The 19,165-nt window shown below is 37.1% G+C and overlaps 1 protein-coding gene across 4 annotated transcripts in view; it reads right to left on the bottom strand.

Moving 5' to 3' along the window:
* The window catches only part of LOC309960018 (metabotropic glutamate receptor 7-like), a 238,919-nt gene that overhangs the window by 197,295 nt on the left and 22,459 nt on the right, over window positions 1–19,165 (bottom strand). The window contains exons 5-6 of one of the 4 annotated variants that reach the window (XM_082836567.1): window positions 16,970–17,098; window positions 11,818–14,799 (exon numbers count right to left, since the gene is read on the bottom strand). The exons of 2 other annotated variants lie outside the window; for them this stretch is intronic. The gene's annotated coding sequence lies outside the window, so the exon portion shown is untranslated. Of the gene's footprint in view, window positions 1–11,817; window positions 14,800–16,389; window positions 17,099–19,165 lie in introns of those variants that run through there. One more of the 4 variants, XM_082836566.1, reaches the window with a different exon arrangement.

The following is a 19,165-nucleotide window of genomic DNA, read 5'->3' on the forward strand; positions in this document are numbered from 1 at the left end:
TTTCATTGGAAACACAGGAAAATCAATAAGCTATTAAATCTAAGAAAAGAGCTCAACATAGGGGCTGGAAAAAAATTAATACACCAAAATCAATTGTGTTCCTCCATAGCATCAATATCTAGATACAATACAAGATGAATTTACCACAGTAACAAAACCTATAGAGAGTATGGGGTTTCACCTAATAAATTATGCAGAAAATCTTCATAATGAAACCTTTATTAGAGGACACATGAGTAAAAGAAATATATATCACAGGTATGGATGAGATGATTTACTATAATAATATAAATGTCCTTATATTAATCTATAAAATTAAATGCAACTGTAATAAAAGGCCAAGCTCTTTTTTTTTGAGGGACAGCATAAAAAAGTGATTCTAAAATGTATCTGGGGGACTTCCCTGGTGGTGCAGTGGTTGAGAATCCACCTGCCAATGGAGGGAACATGGGTTCAATCCCTGGTCCAGGAAGATCCCACATGCCACGGAGCAACTAAGCTGGTGCACCACAACTGCTGAGCCTGCACTCTAGAGCCCACGAGCCACAACTACTGAAGCCCACGAGCCTGGAGCCTGTGCTCCGCAACAAGGGAAGACACTGCAATGACAAGCCTGTGCACCACAACAAAGAGTAGCCTCCTGCCCCACCCCTCGCTGCAACTAGACAAAGCTCACACGCAGCAATGAAGACCCAACACAGCCAAAAAAAAAAAAGAAAGAAAAAAAAGAGCAGATTGCTCTATCTCCTATAAAAACACTAAATTAAAATAAAATAAAATAAAATAAAATGTATCTGGAAGAATAAAGTTCTCCATACAGCTAAGGTAGTTTTGAAAAATAAGCTCAAAATGGAGAATGTGCCCTACACATTAAGATATATTGGGAAGTCATGATAGATAAGAACTGTGTGATGCCCTTGGAAGAAACGGCAAACAAGAAAACAAATCAAACAGGCGGCCTAGAAATAGAGCTATATACAGATAGGAAGTTGGCACATGAAAGAGATGGAATCATAGTCCAATGGAGGAAGCTGAATTACAGCTTTTGGGGAAACAGTCTCATTTTCAAAAGAGAGATGAGACTGGATCTTAACCTAGTGATATCACTTATGTTGTACCCAGTCCTATATAGCTCACCTAATCTTCATAAAAAAATCCACAAGGCATAAACTATTATCCTCATTTTACAGGTGGAAAAACTGAGGTATGAGAGATAAAATGACTAGCCTAAGAAGTACATGGTGGAGCTGGAACTTAAACCCCACAGAAATCATTCTATTAACCATTATGTTATATAATTCCACCTAATGTACAAAACTAAAATACAATAGTTTTAATATCTAAATGTGAAAAATAAAATCTAGAGAGAATAAAAGAAATTGCAAGGTAATATATTTGTGATTTCAGGGTAAGAGATGCAATACATCTTTGAAAAATAAAGAAGCATACATTGTATGAAGCAAAAGTGATGAATTTAACTATATTAAAATTATAAATTTATTAAGATAAAAAATCTGATTTAAAAAAATGGGCAGAAGAGCTGAATAGACATTTTTCCAAAGAAAACATACAGATGGCCAACAGGCACATGAAAAGATGCTCAACATCACTAGCCATCAGGGAAATGAAAATCAAAACCACAATGACAGATCACCTCACACATGTCAGAATGGCTATCATAAAAAAGAACAAAACTAACAAGCCTTGGTGAGGATGTGGAGAAAAGGGAACCCTGGTACACTGTTGGTGGGAATGTTAACTGATGTAGCCACTAGAGGGGTGGGATAGGGAGGGTGGGAGGCAGACACAAGAGGAAGAAGATATGGGGACATATGTATATGTATAGCTGACTCACTTTGTTATAAAGCAGAAACTAACACACCATTGTAAAGCAACTATACTCCAATAAAGATGTTAATAAAAACAAAAACAAAACAGAACAACCAGATAATCCAGTAATTCCACTCCTGGGTATATATCTGAAGAAAACAGAAACACTGATTTGAAAAGATGCATGCACCCACATCCAGTGTTTATAACAGCATTGTTTACAATAGCCAAGATATGGAAGCAACCTAAGTGTCCATCAACAGATGAATGAATAAAGAATACATGCCATATGTACACAATGGAACACTGCTCAGCCATAAAAAATGATTAAATTGTGTCATTTGCAACAACATAGATGGACCTGGAGGGTATTATGCTTAGTGAAATAAGTCAGACAAAGACAAATACTGTAATGATATCACTTATAAGTAGAATCTAAAAAATAAGACAAATGAATGGATACAACAAAACAGAAACAGATTCACAGATATAGAAAACAATCTAGTGGTTACCAGTGGGGAGAGGGAAGCGAAAGGGGCAAGATACAGACTGGGAATTAGGAAGTGCAGACAACTTATGTATAAAATAAATGAGATACAAGGATATATTGTAGGGCATGGGGAATATAGCCAATATTTTATAGTAACTTTCAATGGAGCATAATCTATAAAAATATTGAATCACCATGTTGTACACCTGAAATTAACATAATATTGTAAATCAATTATACTTTAATAAAAAATTAGAATTTTATGTACAATAAAGGATACCAAAGTCAGACTGAAAAACAGTTGATGGGTAGAAGACATATACATTATCTAAAACCCAATAAAGGACTCAACATCTGAATACAAAAACTTCTACATCTCTAAAGACACAGAATACTCAATAGAAAAATGAGCGAAGGTCATGATAGGCAATTCATAGAATGGAAAACATGAATAGCAAGAAAGTATATGAAGACCTAACTTTTCTAGAATCAGAGCAATGCAGAATTAAAACACCTTACTTCATATGAATCCACACATGCCAAATGTCCAGAAGTTAAAATGCAAATTATGCCGTGGAGCAACTCCACCTGCGCATCACAACTACTGAGCCTGCGCTCTAGAGCCTGGGAGCCACAACTACTGAGCCCGCGCGCCTAGAGCCTGTGCGCCGCAACAAGAGAAGCCACTGCAATGAGAAGCCTGCGCACCGCAATGAAGAGTAGACCCCACTCGCTGCAACTAGAGAGAGCCTGAGTGTAGCAACGAAGACCCAATGCAGCCAAAAATAAATAAATTAATTAATTTTTAAAAATGCAGATTAACAGCATGTGGTGACAAAGGATGTGGCAAGAGAGAAATTCCAAGTATTGCTGGTGAGGGGAAAATGGTACAGCTATTCTGGGGAGGAATCTGTGAAATAAGGCATATATATGACTTCTACCTCAGCTATTCCACGGCTGTACTGTTACTCTGCACTGTTACTCAAGGGGACATGTGGAAAGAGTGTATTAATGCTTTATGGTGGACATAAAGTGTTGAAAATAGCCTAAGTATGTATCACCAGGGTAATGGATAAGCAAAACATGGTATCAACATATGGTGGAATATTAGACAGTGGCCAGAAGCAATAATTTCTATGGAGCAACACAGACAAATTTTAAAACAATAATTTTGTGTAGAAAAAATAAAAGAATAGGATGTGATTTTTAGTCGATACTACTTTTGCAAAAATTAGAAAATACAAAACAATTCGGTATTTCAAATATATACATATGTTTAAAATAACTATGAAAGGTGAGTTGGGAAATTACATATTAAATGGCCCAAATGGTGCTATATAGGGGAAAATAAAGGAAATAAATCTGGCAGAGGAATGTCGGGGCCAAAACCAGTCTTAAAAGTATTAGAAAATAGAGTGACCATACACACTGATGATAGAGTGACATGAACTGAGGCATATGGTCCCTTTTGAGTAAATGCCTTAAATACAAACTAAAAAAAAAATGTCATAAGATTTACAAGCACTATAAAAATATTTAGCAGTATTGCAGTAGATAGTAGAAATATATAACCTTTCAACTTAAATAAAAACAAGACTGATGAAATATCATCTTTGTTCCCACGTCGTCCATGCTAAGGAAGAAATAATAAATCAGCTTTTAAGATAGAATTTTTTACAATGAGAGATAAAAAACAAACAAAAAGAAACCCTAACTGTTTATCCCATGAAGGGAGAAAAAAACAATTTGAAAAGTCAGAGTAGAACTCTCTGAGGACAATATTTAACATCAATTTTTGTAAAACAGAATTTTAAGAAGCTGGTTTTGAATTGTTTATAGAGTTTCTAATTAGCATGCTGAGGAAATACAGGGTCCATCTTAATCCAGAAGCAAATAAAAAGTTCTGACTCTTAAAATTGTAGGCTCTAGAGTAGGTGTGTGCTGGTGTGCTGGTGTGTATCTGTGTGTGTGTGCACATTTGCTGTGTGTTTTCAATAAACTCAAGAGTACATAAGGGTATATGTTATTACATTGTAACAATTCTTGAGCAAGTCTAACTGAAGGTCAGTAGCAAACAAGTAGATGCCGCTTGGGTGGCCCCCCAAACTCTCAGGTAATGCGCAGATCTGGCTTGGCAATCATGTTCTGCTTTTAGACATAATGCATTTTTATGTTCTTGTTAGCATTGAAAGACTAACTTGAATATTCTGCAACTGATGAAATGGACAACAGAGCAGTAACCTAGAGTTTACACGTATTTGGGGCAGTAACACTTTAGTTCTAGATTTAACTTGGATTTTAGTCCTAATTTAACTTGGATTTTCTACAACGCATTTTTTTTCTATAAACTGGAGGTATATACCACCATAATCCTAAAAAACCTGTGACTCTGGGCTTCAGGGGTCTAAGCCTTCTCTCTAAGTGACTGAAAGGTACAACTGGATATTAGACCTGTCTAAAAATTGTCCTTTTCTGTCCTCACATACAAGGGTTCAGCTTGATTTTTGGATAGCTGTCAGTAAAAAAAAAAAAAAAAAAAAAAAAAGTGCAAAGACAAAACAATTTCTCCTGGACATGCAGTAATAGGAGGCAATGCCATGTGTTGGAAGCATGCACATATTTTATAATAGATATTAATCTGGAGGTTAACAGCTAGATGCTCTGGCTGAAGTAGTTTATTTCAAACATACATATAATGTTAACCCACTTTGTAACAAAGCCTTCAACATTTCATATGCAAATTCGTTTTTCTTTCTAGTTTAAGCCCAAGGAAATCCCTATAAATCTTGTCTCCAAAGAGAAAATATAAAGAATTCATAAGATTAAAGACTTCTTATCAATTGTATAAAAATCTAGAAATGTACGAACTAGACAAAAATGTAGATGTCTAAGAGAACGTCCAACAAATAGAAAAGTAGAGGACTGCACTGAGATTGTAATCCTGAGAAAAATACATTATTTCTAAATGAAAAAGTAAAAGGAGATAGTATAAATTAAAGCCAGAAGAAAATTTAAAACCTACAAAAATACGAGTCAATACAAAGTTAAAAACCCATGAATTTTACTATATACCCAAAGGCTTCACAAAAGATCTCATGAATATCACAAATTAAAATAAAACAAACAAAAGCCAGAAATATTGTTTTCCCCAAATTGTACTACTACCTGCTTATTGCTTCAGTGGTAAGAAGAAAAATTATCTTCAAATAGTTAAATTGTATACCTACTTATATTTTAACTCTTAGGTGGATCTTGTTATATAATATATATGATCTTTAAAGAAAACTTGTTGGTTGTTTATTTTGGCATCTCTTTGGAAATTCCTATTTAATTAGATATATCTCCTTAGATAACTCTTAAATAAAAATAGATGCAAATATAGTATGTTTCATATCATTCATTTTAGACCTCTAAGAGTTGGAAAAGCTCAACCTGGAGAAGAAACTAGTTTTATTGAGGGAAGAAACTACTTTCCAGTTTAGAAGCGGAGGGATTATCCCATTTTTGTAGAGGAAGCAATCAGGAAGATACAAAAAGAATGATCCTTGCCTAGTGCTAAGGCCAGAACTACTGTGCATATTGTACCAGATCTTGTAAAAACAGTCACTGTGCTGGCACTCACAGGCCTGGGTCATGGTGTGTTCAACAATAAAACTTTGTTCCAAAGGATGGAACTCCTTCGGGCCAAAAAGCTTTCACCTGTATTACATTAACCTCACTGTTTTGTTATGGGAAATGCGTTTATTTTTTGAAATGACATTGAAATATATCCTTAAAAGAACACTTTAGGTCTCAACAAGATTCTCTTCTCTTTCAGCCAACACATTACCTTTTAGAAATCAACAGTCTACTTCTTTCTTTAAATCATCACATTTCAAAGCTGTAGCAGCTAATAAATGTTAATATGATTTTTCCAAAACTGCAATCTCCCTAAATTTCTATGCTGTCTTCTTTATCCTGCCTTTTCAAGGTAAAGGTATCTTTCCAGTTTTCTTAGCATTATCAGGATTACGGATTTTGTTCATTGTTAAAGTTCGTTATTTACGGACATAAGTTAATGTAAATGCAAAAATATCTCGTATTATTCACAAGCTGGCTGACTTAAATCACTCGCTCTTAAAGCAACTTTACTGCTCTCCAATCTGTTCAAATGCACGGAAATATAAATTCAGGATGATGTGGCTTTTCTGCAATGCTTTCTTTTCAGGCTGCAGTCTACATGACAGCGTTATACCTTGTCCTTGCTGCTGTTGTTGTTCAATCTATAAAATCTCTCTTGAAGACCCCCAAAGCAGCTTGTAATTTAAACTTTTACTTTTGGTGACTCACTGTTTTCAAACTGCCATCTCTGACCATATCCCCCTTCCAGGGGAATTTATGCAGACTCTTAACCCATAATTGCTTTACTCTTTACCTCTATTTCTGGGTTCTTAAATTAACTGTTACATCAGTGTTCTTCATTACTCAAATTATTTTTTCTTAAGAACTTTTCCTGGAAGTAAGTTCATGCTACTTTTGACAAGCAAACATTTGACCTCTGAAGGAATTCTTATGGAAATGGGTTTATATCCCAAATGCACCACCAAAAATCTTTGTGACCTTGCATAAACGTCCCTTACCATTTCAGGTGCTATCTTTGCTTGACTCCAAAGGGAACTGATTAAAACTATGAGCATCTAGCTGTTATGCACTTTTGTCTCAGTTTGGTCAATGAACCTCTCAAAAATCCATCAGATTTTCATTATTTTTTATCATTAGCCTGTTTGTGTAAAATAAGTTACCATTTATGGAGCCAGTGTTCTCCTTTATTCCGGCATCCAATCATTGTAAATATTTCTCATGGACACATTCTTAGAAGGCCTATGAATAACCTGGCCTCTTACTGATTCTCCCTTTTGGAGTCTTACTAGCCAGACTTCCCCAATAACTTTCAGAGAGAGTTTTGCCCCTTTCCGGGTCTTCTTTTTGACTTCTATACGCCATAGAACTTTCAAAAGTCATCACACCAATACTAATATTACCACATACCCTCCAAAAAGCTCCAAGCTGTTTATGCCTATTCATTAAGTTAATACTTTATCAAAACTTGTCCAATTGAGTAGTTTTAGCACAGATATTTTACACAGTTTAGCACAGACATGCTCTGTTTAAGGCTGACAGATCCATTAGGAATTAACTTTCTGGTACATTTTCCCTCTGACATTTTCCTCACAACTGCGTTTCCTCATAACTGAGCCATCAGTTATCTCTTGCCTATAGAAAGGCAGATAAGAGAAAAGAAAGCTAAGTGAGAAAAGATATGTAAATAGACTAGCACAATATTGGACACATAATAAGTATTCAATAAATCATAGCAAGTATTCTTACCCTTATCCTCACATTAGTTTATATGTATTAAAAACTGATTACTGGACTCAACTCTTACTTCCATTGCTCATTAGATCCTCACAGAAACCTTGGAGGAAGCGAGGTTTTATCCCCATTTTACAGGTTGGGAGACTGCAGCCTAGAGGGCTTAAGTACCTTAACTGAAGTCATATAGTCAAGAAATAAGCCTATATTTGTCACAATCACTTGCCCATGCTTTGACGTGACACCACCACCCATCATTTACCCAGCTTCACCAAGGTACTACTAAATTTTTTACTCTTATTCTCCTCTCTTTGCTTCATACTGCCATTGTCACCAACCCAGTCAAATTCACTTTTAATTTTCCAATGTTAATGAAGGGAGTAGAAGGTGGAAATTGAGGTTAAAGGAGGAAACTTTAATGTTATTCAAGGATGACTTCATCTTAACTTCCAGCCTTCGTCTGCCCATTCTCTGCTCCAGTCACACGCAGAGTATTTGCTATCTCTTCCATACGTCTTGACTTTTCTTGTCTTTATGCCACTTTTCTTTTCTCCATTTGCAATGAATCTCCCTTTCCCTTGGTTCTTCACCATTTCTTACTCCATACTCTCCATTAAAATTCAAATCTACCTTTAAAGCCCAACTCATATACCAGTTCTGTCCTGCAGTCGCCTGGATCTGCCAAGTCAGAACTAACCACTTGCTCCTCCGTGCTCCTGCAATGGCAATGATGTTAGAAGGGCGAGTGATTTTACAGCTCGCTCACCACCTGCGGGAAATATGTCCTATTTGCCCTTCCACATCCTTTCTCCACCCAACTCTATATGGATGGCTTGCATGGCCTATCTTAGTAAGTGTCCTTGCTCTGGCTTCTGTTTGGCTCACCAATGAAGAGTACCAATAGAAGATTGTAGGGAATGAAGGAGGGGAGTGAAGTTAGGGTATTAATTCTTGCCAAATTGCATCCCCCAACTAACGTATAGTGCTTCTCTGTGGGGCATCACAGCATCTTTGGGGAGGACTCTCTCTCCAGCAAGGCTTCCTTTCTCTTTCATCTCCTATAAAGGTAGCCACACTTCTACTGAACCCAGGGCACTACACTATCTCTTGATTCTCTACATTGGGCTCAATTTATCCTTATTGATGTACCCCTGATTTCCTGCTGAGACCCTGTCTGATGAACTTCGTAATATGCTCTTCTAAGCTGTTAATTTTACAAACCACATTATTACACTTATTAGAAGAATGTCTTCAGGATGTGTCAGTAAGCTCTGATTGATGATAATGGTAAACAGCTAGAATTTATGGAACATGAAGTATGCTTTGGTTACTCTCTTGAGTACACCGTGTGCATTCTTCTAATTAATTAAAATCACTATTAGCTAAGCAAGGCACACAGATGCTAAGAGGTTCCCAGAAGTAACTTGCTCATGGTCACCCCAGTGTCTCAGTAGTGTTTAGGACTCAGATCTGTCCAAAGCCTACCTTAAGTTCTAGGTCTAAGCAGTGGCTCTCAAACTTGAGTATGCATCAGCATCACCAAGAGAGCTTGCTGAAACAGGCAGTGGGCCCCACCTCCAGAGTGTCCGAGTCTGTAGGTCTGGAGCAGGGCTCAAGACTTTCACTTCTAAAAATTCCTATGTGCAGCTGACGTGCTGGTCTGGGTACCAGACTTTGAGAACCACTAGTCCAGGCATTTTAGGTCCAGAATTTCAGGTGTTAGAATAATTTTCTGGTGATAAATTGTCGAAAAAAAAAAAAAGCACTGCATTTTCCTGTTTCTAAGGAGGTAATACATTCAATCTTAAAGAGTCAATAATGGGGCTAAGTATTTAAGAAAGAAGAGTTATTCTCCAGGAAGATGGGAGGAGATGGACATTCTAAGGACAAGAATGCCCTTTCAGGAAACTTGCAAAGGGAACAGAAAAATAACATAGTAAGATTCTGCTATCCAGTGTTCACAGAACATGAGTGGGATACCCTTGACTGGAAAATGGGAAGCCAACTTTTGCTCACCATATACATACCGTATTCAGTACAAATGTTTATTAAGAATCTCCAAAAGCTAGACACTAGGCATCAGGGCTACACTGATAGAGCAGATAAAGTGCCTGGCCTCAGGGAGCTTGTGCTTCAGATGATGTACCTCAGCTAGATAGACTGAATGATGGATACTATATTGGGTTCACACTTTGTCTCAAGAAAAACATATATCCATAGACGTGATCCAGGAGTCAAATGGCAAAAGACCTAGCCTCAAAGTGAGTGTTAATTTCATTAAATGGTAGGTAAAAATTATTTTATATACCGAGATAGGCTCTGCTTAAAAGACACACTATTCCTCCAAACGTATTATACAAGCCAGCTTATGAACCTGTGACTTTTTCTAGGAGAAATGTTGCCTTCTTTCCCAAGAAGGGAGCAGTAGGGGTCAGGGTGGAAATAGTTTCATCAGAGGCACAGTCTCACTACTACTGCTCAGCTCCAATTCGCAACCTTCTGAATGGTTTCCAGACTAAGTAATTTAGCAAAGTGATGAAGACAACATGGCCCATTAATCTTATGATGCGTGTTATAACTTCACTCTGGGTTTAGCATAGGAAAAATATTATTTGCATTGATTAGAAATATGCTTTATGGCTGCATATATTATTCACTCTGAAGATTCTAAAATTATTAGCTGGGTTGACATGATGAACTGCACAGGAGTACTTCTAGATGGCATCTCAATGTCATCTGTTACTCACATCATATAGGTCTAGGAATCAATATGTATTTTACTCAATATCAGATCTTATTCCAAACATCAAAATATACCTGTTTTTATTCGATGGTTATCATCATGAAACTACCAGCTAAATATCATTTAGAAAATTCAAAGCAAGTAAATTACTGTATTAACTGTCCAGCTATGATTATGACTTTCCTCCACTTATAGCTGAACCTAATATAATGATCTGGTCAGTCTGACTAGGAGGATTTATTCATTAATTTACTCAAATGTTCTGAGGTATATTTTGAAGGACTTAAATTATGGTCTGGTTTGTAGGATCCAACAGTAAGGGTGCAGGTTTATCTCCTACAAGCTCTGTGACCTTGCCCAAGTGACTTAGCATCTCTGAGCCTCACTTTCCTAATCTGTAAAATGGAAACAATAATAGAACCCAAGTTGTAAAGCTGAAGGAAAAAAAGTAATATGGTAATGTATTTTGGCACAAAAGAGCAGTTACGCTGATGGTCATTATTTGTGAATACTGTTGCTAAGATTATTGAAAACCTGTTGTGTGTTAGGTGCTGTTCAAGGACTAGAATTTTAAGACCGTTCTTCACCTTTATCCCAGTTTTACCTGCAAAGTTCTGCCATGCACTGGAAAAACATACTGGTATTTCTAGGGAAGGGGACCACTCCGGTGACATTTTTGTTTCACCAGGTATATAAAGTATACAAAGGTTATAGTGTATCTTTTGAGTCCTTTGGACGTCTAGTTACCTTTCACTAGAATGATTCTAGTAGATCCTGATAGATACCCGAGACAAGGTCAGGTCAGTGATGTTGGTACCTTTTCTGGCTTAAGAGCATAGGGCAGAAACACAGGAAGAGAGGTCTTCCTTTTCCACTCCTGTTACTAAGAACCCTCACGAATAATGACAATCTGAAACAGATCACTACATTGTTGCATGCTGTAGAATCAAAGCAGTGCACAAAGCAAAGAGCACTGGCCTCCATTATACATGCATTTCACTTGAGATTCACTTTTCTAGACCATGAAGAAAGCAGATGTTTCAACACTTTCCAGGTACTGGAATATTACAATCTGGCCATCTCCACCACTGCATGTTTGATCACACTGTTCCCTGCAAATGGAATGCTGTTCCATCAAGGTCAGATTGACCAGTGCAAATACCTGATTTTATCGTATGGTCAGAACCAAATTAACTTACTGAAATTCTGCCCAGCTCAGGGTCTACCTTCTCTGTGAAACCTCCTGTGAGATCCCAAGTTACAGACACTCTATCTTCTTCAGAAGACATTGTATACTATATAAATAGTAATTTACATAAAAAATATGTATATGTGTATGTATTTCCTTGTTACATTAAGTTATAACTCCTGTGGTTTCTCTTAACTAAACTGGACCCCCTTATCATCACAGTGGCCATGTACATCATTGTATCCTCCAAAACATCCAGAATAATATCATGGATTCAGTATATAGTTGTTTAATAGAAAACAATTAACTAACCACTGCAGAATACTAGTGTCTCTCAAGGTGTGTTCAGTGGATCATAAATCCTATGAGACAGTCCATGAAGGAAAAGATTTCAAATAAATTTGGGATCTGTTGTCCACTACATCTCCTTATCAGAGACTCATAATTCACAAGACTCGTGAAAAGCTCTGTAGCAAAGAAACTGTTGACTTAGTTTGACCCAGTATTTCTCTTACAAGAGTATCAGTTCTGGAGGTCAAGGACATTTTCCACCTCTAATACAACATCTCTACTGCCTAGTAGAGTGCCTGGCACTTAGTAGACACCTAATAAATATTTCAATAAGTTTCAACATACATTCCCCTTTTAAGCTATAGAAGAAAAACACAGTATACAGTAGATTTTGATTTACTTGGGGAGAATAATAATATGAATAGATAAATTTACACAAATCATCTTAAAGTATATATATTTGATAATACTTTTTTCCACAAATCTACACAATTGCACATTTAGTGGTGATAGTAAACAAACTACATTTGCTTCTGAAAACTTGCTAAGAAGGATGGCTACTAAAAACTACAACTTGAACCCAAAACAATTGATTTAGTTCATTGGTCCCCACTCCTTAGCAGTTTTAATATAGAAGAAAATAGACGCATATATTTCTTTTCTGCCATAATATGACATCATATAAGGAATGCTATTTTATTAGCTAGAAATAAGATTTGCTTTTGTTATTTTAGTACATTTGATCACATAAGAATAATTCTAGATTTTTTCCCCTCCTGTGACTCTCATAGCATCCCCATCTAAAATAGACTTTGGAGATTTAGATCAAATGTCATATCAATTGTCCTAGACTGCTTACTATGTGCTTTCACTATAGATTTTAATGTCAATAGAGAAAGGAGAAGGAAAAGTCAGAGGGAAATGAAACAGGTGTATGCAACACCCCTCTCTACTACCGACATTTCTCAGAATTCTGGGGGAAGTTGCATCTATAAGGGGAAAGTTTTTCACCATGGAACTCATGCTGGTTGAATTTCTCATGAAGAATTTTTTTTTTCACTACTGAAGAAAAATATGTTTGATTTTACCATAACTGAAAAGTTCTCCTGTTTCTACTTCTGAGGTTTGCCCTCAAGACTACTGTTTACCTAATGGAAGTGACTCCTATGCATGGAGGAAAAAGTGCACCATTTGAAGGAAAAGCTAAAGGAGTGATATTCAGGTAGCTCCTCATTCCACCAATGAAAACATACACATAGATTTTCCACTTTACACCTCATTTTCCACCTTATTTTCAAGATTTTGAAATGAACATGTAGGGTCTGATGAGTTTGTCAATAGTCTATAATTATTAGTGTTATTAAAATAGAATACAAATGATAAGCCATATGTAAAAATGCTGTGTGAATAAACTGCTATACCCCAAATAATACAAATGAGTGAATGGCAGTAAATGCTAAGAGGGATTAACAACATAAAGGATATTAAAAAAATGATGACCGTATTTCATATTTATGTGTCTTTTTCTCTTGTCTTTTTTTTTTTTTTTTGCGGTACGTGGGCCTCTCACTGTTGTGGCCTCTCCCGTTGTGGAGCACAGGCTCCGGACGCGCAGGCTCAACGGCCATGGCTCACGGGCCCAGCTGCTCCGCGGCATGTGGGATCTTCCCGGACCGGGGCACGAACCCGCGTCCCCTGCATCGGCCGGCAGACAGTCAACCACTGCGCCACCAGGGAAGCCCTTCTCTCTCACTCTTACTCAACTCCTAAATAACTAAGAGAATATGCTCACAAATGGTAAGCATGTTTTGGATGTTCGATGTGTGTTTGTGGGAAAGAACAAAAAAAAAACCTGCCTCAATTAGGTCAAATATCATACAAGAGATGAATGAGATTAGAGATGGGATTGGGATTTGTGTTAGTTACTCAATAGCTAACCAATCACAGATATGACAGTGTAGTGCAATATGCAAATATACTTTTAAACAACTTCTCTTAAGTTATCTACTGTCTGTAAAGACAATCACACTCAACTGCTCTGCACTTAACCCCAGAGCTTCTGAGTTAGAATCTGTTAGAAATAGGTACACGTTTCATTGCTTTGGCAACATTTACATGGCTCTGCATCAGGCAATACAACTGCTAAGATCACACTCTGGGAATTCAGGAAAGGCTAGTGTCCAGTTCTGATCGTTCTACCACCCAACTGTGATCTAGGGTAAATTCCTGATTAAAAAAAAAAAGAAAAACCCTGAAGATGCTGAAACAGTATTCCCTACTTCACAGGGTCGTCATGGGGATAAAAGGTCATTAGGATAAAGTGCCTCTCACCCAGGAAACATTGATAAATGCTACTGATGCTACCATCATCATCATCATGACCGATCAAGAACATATTGCCACATGGAAATTCAACATTCCCTGGGCCATTCACAACTTTCCTTTAAAGGACTCATATTCTATGTGGGGTCTTAACACCTTCAAATAACAGAAAATACAAGTCTTTACGCCTTTTTTTCTGTAGCTAATTTTGGCATCTTTCACCTCTGTCCACTTAAGTGTTGGCTTAGCATATTTTTTTCACACAAAGAAGCTACTTCCCAAAGAGAGGAACAATGTGTCAAGTGACAAAGACACTGAGTGAAGTCTTTCACATCCTAGATTGTCCACGGTACAGCTCAGCTGGTCTCTGGGTTGGAAGGCCTGGGTCTACTTTGCTCGTCTGTTACAGGGGAAGGGACACGGTCCTTAGCATGTGCTCTGTGAAACAGAGGCAGGTGCTGGTAGAATTATAACACAAGCAGAACTGGCTTCAATTCTTCCTTCTTAGGTCTTTTTCTTCTTGTTCAGCTGTTCAAGGAACTTGCCTGCCCTCTGTTCCTGCCAGGACGATGTTACATCTGCCTGGATAAGTAGGTCACCATTGTATATCAGGAAAGGTCTTATTTGTAATCATCAGGAACCGAATATGGCTAATTTGAGCAGAAAAGGAAACTTTTGGAAGTTTATGGTTAGGTCTCAGTAACTAGAAGCAGACTAAACAACCGAAAGCCAAGCCTATGCTATTGCAATTATAGGATCAGGCCAAAGTGATGTTGTAAGTCCTAGCTGGCCTTGCTACCAAGCAGGAACAGGAAACAGGAGGTTGACCCAGCACTGCTGGCCTTGCTTCTTTACATCATTTATTTGTAATTCAAAATCCAAGAGAGGGGTGCAGTTGGCCAACCCGAGGTCACTCGACTGTTTTCCATCTGTAAGGGAGACTGAGCATGTGAGTAAACAGTGTATCTGACATGTTCAGCTTGTATAACGAGAGGAAGGCTCTGTTTCTCACCAAGACCCACAAAGTGGAAAATTCCCCAGAGAAAGGAATTTCAGATCAGATGCTTGGAAAGTTAAAAACAACAACAACAAACAAATGCAGATGTGGAATTAAAGACATGGAGTCATTAAGAACCTATATGTGGAGTGATTCAGACCTGAGTTCACATCTGGAGCAAGCTACTCAATCTTGCTGAGCTTCAATTTTCTTTAAATGAAACAACGTGGAAGATGATATCCACATGTAACTTGTGGTACACATGAAGGAGGGTAGTACAGTATATGATGCCTGGCACATCCTATGCATTTTCTAAAACTACTACTAGTACTATTATTATTGTTACTTATTATACAATTTATTGTAGAAATTAACAGGGAGAGTATTAATAAATGTTAATACAGTGCTAAGTGTCACATTTATGATCTCAGCTAATTATTTGTTGATTCAACAAACATTCCACATATCAGAAAATAACTTGTTAGTATATATATATATTTTTTTTTACAGAAGAAAAGAAACCCTGAGGCTTAGAAAGTGTAAACAATGTACCAAAAGTCACTCATTTAAGAGGTAATGGAATATTATTCATCCTTAAAAAAATGAAGGAGATCCTTTCATTTGTGACAATATAGATGAAACAGGAGTGCATTATGCTGATGAAATAAGCCAGACAGGATAAATACGAATGATATCATTTATATATGGAATCTAAAAAGAAAAAAAGCCACACTCATAGAAACAGAGTAGAAAACTGGTTGCCAGGGGCTGGGGTGTGGGTGGGGAAAAGAGGGGAAGACTGGTAAAAGGGTACAAACTTTCAGCTGCAGGATGAATAAGGTCTGAGGATCTACTGTATAACACAGTTACTACAGTCAATAATACTGTATTGTATAACTAACATTTTCTGAGAGAATAGAACTTAAGTGTTCTCACCAAAAAAAGAAAAAAAGGAAAAAGGTGTCATGAGCTGTTAGATGTATTAATTAACGTGATGGGAAGGATCCTTTTACAACGCATATGTATATTAAATCATCATGATATACTCTTTGACTATCTTACAATTTTGTCAATTATACCTCAATAAAACAGAAAAAAAAAAAAAAGAGGTAATAAACAAGAGACTCCAATCCAGGATTATCCAGCTCAAAAAACTACACTCTTAACCATTACAATATAGTATCCATCCATATGTTGTAACTGTAAAATGCTTAACACAAAGGAAACATTAAATAAATGGTATTTATTCTCACTCTAATGCTTACTAGATATTAGTTATGTGGTATGCTTTACTTCTAACTACAAGGGTATAAGGTGCAAATTCTTGCTACAGAACATAAAAGCCCCTGTGGTACCCTGTACGATAAACACAGTACCTGTAAATCTCTCATCTCTCAACCCAGAGTCTCCTCAAGTTGGAGGTCTTTACCCCCTTTATAATGTGGGAATAATGCCTTTCCCACATTTGCACTGGGCATGAAAATCCATACTTCCAGGTGTATACTGAACCTCCACTTAGCTCCTCGTCACCTTGGAATCACCAGACCAAAGATCATTTATTCCATTAATATAAATGATCTAGGGATAGAAGTACAGAATATACAGAGAGTGTTGAAGGAATCCAAACAACAAGTCCTCCACTCTCAAAACAAATTTTAGAGTTCCAAAAGTAAAGAGCAATGTTTGGAAATAAAACTAAAAATGAAACTAACATCTACAATTAGCCAAGTATTTATTATGGGCCAGGCTACTTACCAGGCACTTGATAAACATTACAGCTCATCTTCCTGCAGTCCTTCATAGCATATAATATTGTTTCTATTTCACAGAGAAGAAAATTGTATCTAAGCAGGTTAGTGATTAGCCCAAGACCACAGGGCTAGGCTGTAAGAAAAGAAGGCCAAGTTTCAGTGGTCAAAATGGTGATGGATGTTATAACTAGAAGATTATGGTTAATCAAATAAAAATATTCAAAACGGTCCTAATGTATTATTAGGATTCCTTTAGAATAACTTGGGTGCCTTAGTGAATACAGTAGTGGTAGGCACTATAGTCTCTTTAATTTGCTAATCATACAAATCTACTTTAATATTCTTGGTGACAAGGAGCTAACTACTGATAAGACAGCTTCTTCAGTTTTGGGGCTACTCCAGGGTGAAATGCCGGAACGTCTTACTGCCTGCAATGTTACCTAGTTCTACCAGGGGGAATAAAGCAGAACAAATGGCCACTGTTCTTGACAAATGGATACAGTTTCAGTTTTTCAAAATGTCAGTGTCAGATTCATTCACTGTATCAGATAGATCTGTCAAATGGCTTTGCCCATTTACTAATGGATGGCACACTGCAGACACACGTTGGGTCAAAGGACTCAATGTCACCTCATTGATACTGTCATCAGTATAATTTGTATTGGCATTTTGTCTCACCCTGACTTTAAGGACTATGTGGGGAGATCCAAGTCTCCAGACCATGGACTGATCACCTCTGCTTGACACAGTATTCTCTGCTCATTTCCAGAGGGGACCAAGGATGAGCTCTTGTACTTCTGAGTCTATTCACCCTATCTGGCAACACATACTAGCTGGGCTGATTGGATCAAGCAGGAGCCCCAGAGTTTAAATTTCCAGCTGCATTGGAGGAAACAGAGGCTATGCCCCAATCCCATAACCCCTCACTTCTTACTGCTAGCCTATCCTAGGCTGTTCTTGCTGATAGGAGTACTTCATACTAAAAAGTAATTTTGCTTACCTGATGGCAGTCACACAACCTCAGATGCCATTTTTATAAATAAGGCAACCAGGGCTTCCCCGGTGGCGCAGTGGTTGAGAGTCCACCTGCCGATGCAGGGGACACGGGTTCGTGCCCCGGTCCGGGAAGATCCCACATGCCGCGGAGCGGCTGGGCCTGTAAGCCATGGCCGCTGAGCCTGCGCATCCGGAGCCTGTGCTCTGCAACAGGAGAGGCCACAACAGTGAAAGGCCCGTGTACCGCAAAAAAATAAATAAATAAATAAATAAATAAATAAATAAATAAATAAGGCAACCACCAATGGAGTGTGATTTAGGGTTTTTTCTTCTGTAGACCCTGCCTACCCTATAAAATCTCCCATTACTGCATCATGGAGACTATAATCGCTTTCCGAGGGAATAGATTCTTTCCAACCATAAGATGAAATAAGAACTTACGTTTCCATACTGCCCAAAAGGAAATACATTGATTACAAAATGCAGGAGAATGACTGATTTTCCACATTTGTTGTGTTCATTAAAGGGTTTTTGAATAGACTTGACAGTATTAAAGAAGTTCAACACACACAAAATAAAAATTAATAAATGAAGAGAAAAAAATTGCATTTACAACAAACAACAAAATAAACACATTGATATATAAAAGGTTGTTATACATCGATGAAAAATGGATGTCATAAAGTCACTAAAAAGTATTAACAGCCAATAAAGATATGAAAATATGTTCAACCTTGCTATTATTAATCAAAGAAATACAAATAAAATAATTCAGGTGTCATATTTTACTGACTAGAATGACAAAGTTTTAAAAAACTTGATAATACTGGTATTGATATTGATAATACTGGTACTGATGAGTGTGTGTAAGAAACCACACTGGATGTTAAATTCTTGGTAGAAATAAAAAGCATGGTAACCTTTCTGGAAGACAATATGTCAGTATGTACCAGAACTGACAACCAGCCATTCAAGTTCTAGAAGTCCATTCTAAGGAAATAAACAAATGCTCAAAGACATATGAACAAGGATGCTTGTCTCATTGTTTAGCAAAGCAAAACAGGAATAATCTAAATGTTGAACAGTAGGGACTGGTTAAATAAATAACAGAATGCTGTTCAACCATTAAAAATGCTGCTGCAGATTTTTATTAGGTGATGAGTAATCATACTTATATTACTAAATAAAAATGTTATAGAACTGT

This window comes from Leucopleurus acutus (assembly GCF_964270905.1).
Source record: "Leucopleurus acutus genome assembly, chromosome: 3".
NCBI classification, from domain to species: Eukaryota; Metazoa; Chordata; class Mammalia; order Artiodactyla; family Delphinidae; genus Leucopleurus; species Leucopleurus acutus.